At 34.0% G+C, this 6,366-nt stretch overlaps 2 non-coding genes across 2 annotated transcripts; both read right to left on the bottom strand.

Annotated features, from left to right (window-relative positions):
• Positions 1 to 3,149: 3,149 nt before the first annotated feature.
• LOC121993183 lies at positions 3,150 to 3,268 on the bottom strand. Its single transcript, XR_006115107.1, has one exon. It is a non-coding gene; the product is annotated as a U5 spliceosomal RNA (small nuclear RNA).
• Positions 3,269 to 5,012: 1,744 nt separating this feature from the next.
• LOC121993208 lies at positions 5,013 to 5,129 on the bottom strand. Its single transcript, XR_006115113.1, has one exon. It is a non-coding gene; the product is annotated as a U5 spliceosomal RNA (small nuclear RNA).
• Between the last annotated feature and the right edge of the window lie 1,237 nt (positions 5,130 to 6,366).

Raw genomic sequence — 6,366 nt, 5'->3', positions numbered from 1 at the left:
TCGACGACCATAGGGTCGCCAAATGGGCCGCCGAATGGGTCGGGTCGTTACAAAAGTAAAAGCACAGTTGTCGGGCCCAAGAAGAAGAAGTTGATTATTATTTTAAAGTATTATAAGTATAAGTTTTTGAAAGTTTTACATAAGTATAAAGTATTAAAGAATAAGTCTTTAAACAAGTGGAATAAGATTTAGAAGGTGTTTAGAATTCAGTAAGTTTAGTTCTTTATTCTACCATGTTTATCTAGTGGATGAGTAGTTTTCATGTTTACCTATTAGATGAGTAGCATGATTAGCGATTAGAATTACATGAGTAGATTTCTTAGTTTTTCTTTGCTATTAGTTTGACATGAGCAGTTATGTTTATGCTTTATTTCTTTTTAGAGCATATAGTTTTTAGTTCTTTTCGTATACATGCACATTCGTGATTTAGATAGCGCTTACTAAGCAAATTTTGCTTATAGACTACACTTCCTCTTACTGCAGATACAGGAAAGGAAAAGATATAGAAAGGAAGGCGACAAGGTGGTGCGGATGGTGTGTGATGCCTGGACTATGGAAGCCTTGGAACTTAGTTTAAGAATTTATTAAGATTGCAATTTATTAATAATGTATTAGATGAGTCATTTAGTCTTCCGCTGTTAGTTAATTGTATGTTTTATTTTGTTTCCGCTATTCATTACTTGCATGATTTGATTTCATTAAACTGCGTGGTGATGTTATTCCTTTTGTGTGTTTGATATGTGTTCCAGCCCCCTGTGGCTGTGTATATTATGTTATGTATGTCAGTTTAAGGTCATCGGTATAGGGGAGACTCTGCCGAAATTTTTCGGTAGGGTTTCCATGTGGTTTTTAATTACACCGGTTAAGTAGAGTTAGTAGTTAAGTAACGGTCACTCTTAGAGAATATAAGTTGTAAGAAGGGTGGTCGTTACAGAAGAAGAGAGGGAGGGTCGGCCACCACAAGGAATAGAAGAGAGGAATATTAGATGTATATTGTTATAAGGTAAGACACCTCTACCCTCTCTTTTATATTCCTTGGTCTTGAAAAATAAGGAAAGTTTTAATAAAAACTTCCTTATTTTCTTTTCCATAGAAAGGAAAATTTAATTGATAAAAAAAATTCCTTTTCTCTATCAATGTGGTCGGCCACCTCAATTCCTCCAAACAAGGAAATATTTAAACACAAAATTAAAACTTTCTAATTTGTTTCCGGAAATAAAAATTTATCTTTAAAAATTCCCTTCATGGTTGGTTATAAAAGGAAACTTTTATAAATTAAATTTTCTCTATTAAAACATGTGGATGATTTACAAAAAGGAAAGTTTTCTCTAAAATTAAAATCTTCCTTTTAACTACAAATAAGAAAAGATATCAAATCTTTCTCTTAATCTTTTGTAGAAAGCTATAAAAGGAAAGATTTAATTTTAAAACTCTCTTTTAAAATCATGAGGATGATTACAAAAAAGAAAAGTTTTAACAAAAATTAAAATCTTCCTTTTAACTACAAATAAGGAAAGATATCAAACCTTTCTCTTAATCTTTTGTAAAAAACTATAAAAGGAAAGATTTAAATTTTAAACTCTCTTTTAAAACCACGGCTTCCACATAAGAAAAGATTTTAAAAATAAAATCCTTTTAATTTATTTTAGTCGGCCACCTAAGCTTGGGTTCAATCTAGGGTCGGCCACCAATGCACCTTGGTTTGGCCGACCCTAGCTTGGGCTCCAAGCTAGGCTTAGCCGGCCACCTTAAGGTGGGTAAGAAGGTGGATATGGGTGGATATAAGATGCTATAAATAAGAGGCTACGACAGGGACCGAGAGGAGGAATTGGTTTTGGTCTCTCGATGAACTTGAGCTTCCCGTGTTCGTCTCGAACACCCAACTCGAGTTCATCAATAATATCTCATTCCACTAAATAGTTATTATTGAATTACCGCACCAATCCCATATTACTATATGGGCTCCTTCTTATCATGAGTGTGTTAGTCTCCCTGTGTTTAAGATATAGAATGTCCACTAATTAAATGAGTTACTGACAACTCACTTAATTAATATCTAGCTCCAAGAGTAGTACCACTCAACCTTATCGTCATGTCGGAGTAAGTCCACCTGTAGGGTTTACATGACAATCTTTATGAGCTCCTCTTGGGGACATCATCAACCTAGATTACTAGGACACAGTTTCATACTATAATCAACAACACACCATATAAATAATACCATTTCCCAACTTATCGGACCTATTGATTTATCGAACTAAATCGCACCCTTTGATAAATTAAAGAAATAAATATTGAGTATATGTGCTTGTTATTATATTATGATTAAGAGCACACACTTCCATAATAACAAAGGTCTTGTTTTTTTATGCGGTCAGTATAAAAAGAACTTACCTTAAATGAACCTGCTCAATACACTCAGAGTGTACTAGTGTAATTTTATAGTTAAGATAAACTAATACCAAATTACACTACGACTATTCCAATGATTTTTTTCTTTCCATCTTAGTCATGAGCTACTGTATATAATTTATAAGGAATTGATAACATGATCTTCTATATGTGACACCACACACCATGTTATCTACAATATAAATTAATTGAACAACTACACTTAGCATATAAATGTAGACATTTAACCAATGTGATTCTTTATTTTAAAATAAATATTTACAAAAGCTAGGCTTTTAGTATACACTCTAATAGAATTAATCATTGGTACCAACTGCACTAACAACTGATTGATTATTGAGAAAAAATCAGAATAATACACCGTGGTTGAGTCTTGAACTTTAGATCCCTGATTGATACATTTGTGGAAATTACTAATAAAACTTAAAATTATTTTTGGTGTGAAAAAAATAAAAATATTAACATAATTTCATTTTAGACTTTACCAAAATTAGTTAGTAAGGGAGCAGATTCTTAATAAAATTGTAAATTATCATAATAGTCAATGTACTTTCCAAATATATCCTAATAATAAGTGTAAACTTTTATAAGACCAAAAATATATAAATTATTAAATAATAATAATAATAAAAATAATAAATAAATAAAATTAAATAATATATGGGACATTATAGTGATTACAACTAACATAATTAACTTAAAATTATTAGGAACAAATTTAACATACAATTTGTTAGAGCTCCTTAGTAAAAAGAGTCCTTTCAAAAATTAATGTATGCCATTTTTAGTGGCAAGCACATGGTATTCTTTAGTAAAAGACAAAAGAATAATTCACTTTGTGTCTATCAAAAAGCATGTTTTATTATGAAGCAAGCATGAACATGTTAGCAATTTCGAGCCGTAAAAACCGCTTTTTGCGTTGCGAAAACCTCGAAGCTAGCAACGGATCCGTGTGAAGATAAATAAAAATTCATGTACATGTTTGTCTACACTAGATCTACCTTTGATCTACATGAAAAGAGCGTTACCCTTGTAGCGATGCCCTTCGCTTATCCCGCTCGTCCAAAAGGTTGTCGGATCTCGTAGAGTGTCAAGTGTACACTCCTCTACACGTATCCACACGGACAAAAAGGTGGAGAGAACCACTTAGAATGTGCTAGCACCCTTGAGTGGCTCGGCAATGGAGGAGCGGGAGAGAAGAAGAAGAGAGGAAGAAGATGAAGCCTTGAATTCACACCCCTTAAATTCACTTAATGTGGCCAACCACTCTTGAGAGGTTTTAAACCTCCATGTAATACCAAGAGTCATGGATCTTGGTCTCCCTCATGAGGTGACATACATTGATGTAGCCATAATGATGTGGAACACCATCATTGGTCGGCCCATGCCAAGTCACAAATGAGGTGGTATTTGGTCAAGTCAAACTTGACCCTTCATCTTCCCTCTCAAGTCAAGTCAAACTTGACCTCTTATCTCCCATGGTTGATCAAATCTAACCTTTGATTCAAATCAATTTAATTTAATGAATCTAAATTCATTGGTTTAAATTGACTCAATGAATCATAGTCTAAACTAGACTCATTCAACACATGAATCAAATTGAGTCCAACTCAATTAGTCTAATTTGGATTACTCTTAATCCAATTTAGTTCATCACATGAACCTAATCCTCTTGGTCCATCATATGGACCAAATCTCCATCTAATTGCCCTTTGTGTGCGACCCTATAGGTTCTTGTAACGTTGGCAATGCTCCTAAACCCATTTAGAAACATAAGTAATGAGCGGTATCTAGCAACACATCATTACTACCCAAGTTACAAGAATGTTGAGATCCAACATCATCTTTGTGACTACTAATTGTGACTCTCACAATATATGAAAATGTCCTTCTATCCTTGACATCTAGATTGATTAAATTGAGGCATAGACCATGTCATCCTCTAATCAATCTATGTTTTGAACTCCAAGTAGACTCACCCTAATCAAATAAGCTCAATATCTTATATTGACTTATTTGGGCATGGCCATGCACTTAGTGATCTCGCTCTATCAAAAATCATGATGTCACTCCCGTCATATAGGAGGGATAGATCCCATCTACATCACTCACATCCCTCCACATAATTTGTTGCATACCCAGTAGTCATCTTTATAGTCCACCCATTTACGGGTGACGTTTGACGAAGCCAAAGTATGCAACTTCTTATGTAGGGAACCATGGTGACTTCAGGTCCAAGGACTGATAGTCATACTAATAGTCACATGAGAAAGTATATGACACTCATATAATGATCCATGATACTTTCTCATTGCGGGTCATTCAGTATACATTCTCCAATGCATACTCCTGTGTCAACTTGATATCTAATATTCATGACTTGTGAGATCAAGTCATCGAGTTGACCTATCTATACTTTCAAAATATATCCTAATAGTCGGTGTATTTTCCAAATATATGCAAATAATTAGTGTAAACTTCTATAGGACAAAAATATCTAATTTATTAAAAAATAAAAAATATGAGATAAAATTAAATATATGAAACATTATAACTCTTACAATTAAATAATTAATTTAAAAATTGTTAGGATAAAATTTAACTTGCAATTTGTCAGGGCTCTTCAAAAATTAATGTATGATGTTTTTAGTGAAAAGTACACGGTATTCTTTAAAAAAAGGTGAAAGAATAATTCGCTTTATGCTTATCACACAGCTGCATGTTTTATTATGATGCAACCCTGAACCAATTTATAATGTCCTCTGTAGGAAGCTCACCATGCACAAGCAATGTGGGACTAAACAGTTGCCAAATTAATCACCCCTCAAACGCTAAACCTTCCCTCTCTTTGCATCCTCCTTCATTTCCTGCGCGCTAGGCTCCAAAAACCCTCTTCTCTTCCCTTGGGATACAACGCAATGGTAAAAGATGAGACAGACTCATTCAATAAGAGTTCAAAACTCTCATAGAGTATATCATACAACAATGATATTTAAACCACCATGATGTTGACTCATGCAATCAAAACTCTCACAGAGTATATTGTACAACCCCGATATTTGAACCACACTCATGATACTTAGTCATCCACCACACTACTTTCTAAATATTTCCAAATAGACAATGTTGTAAGATATCGTAAAATTAAATAATAAATATTATTGGATGAAAAATCTTATTGAATTTTTTAGGAATTTTTATAAATTTTTTGGTATTTAAATGGAGTCTGTATGGCTCGTTTTGAGGGGATGAATCAGTGGTACTAAGCGGGGCCTGTTTGAAATACCATTTAAGTGGGAGTTGATGAAAGAGAAAACTTTGAGTTTAATTAAATTAAACCTAAGTATTTAATTAATCCCTAATTCCCTATTCTTTCCTTTCTTTCCCCGATTTCCTCCTCCTTCATGCGAAATTTTTCTCCCGATCCCCCTCTAGCGACCTTTCCTCGCCTGATCGTCGGCCGCTCACGAATTCACTGCCGATGGAGGTCTTCTCCTCCAACAAGCCTCACCGTGGTGAAGCCCTCTTCAAGCCGTCCTCTCCTTCCTCCTTACCGTCAAACCATCACCGACTGTAACGACCACCCTCCTTACTACTCCTCTAAGGGTGACCGCTACTGAATCTACTATCTACACATAACTGGTACTACCTACTTTAACACTAGAAATGCTTTAATCTATTTGTTTTAAACATATCACATATCAACTAAAACTTTAAACTGCTCTGATGTTTTTTTTTTTTCTTACTTATTTAAACATGCAAATAAGTGTAACACAAGCAAGTGTAACATATAGGCAATGAAGCTTAAGTATCTCTACTGTTTGCTACTTCCTTTATTAACTTGCATTCATGAAATCCTACCTAACATCCCTTGTTACAGAATGTAGTTATTCATTCTACAACCAAATCGTAATTAAGAGAAAGTGATATAAACTACTACTCATTCATTACCTA

The sequence above is a fragment of the Zingiber officinale genome, chromosome 1B (genome assembly GCF_018446385.1).
Source record: "Zingiber officinale cultivar Zhangliang chromosome 1B, Zo_v1.1, whole genome shotgun sequence".
Classification (NCBI taxonomy): Eukaryota; Viridiplantae; Streptophyta; class Magnoliopsida; order Zingiberales; family Zingiberaceae; genus Zingiber; species Zingiber officinale.
Note: the sequence above shows the minus strand (reverse complement) of the source record. Positions and strands in the feature narration are given on the sequence as shown.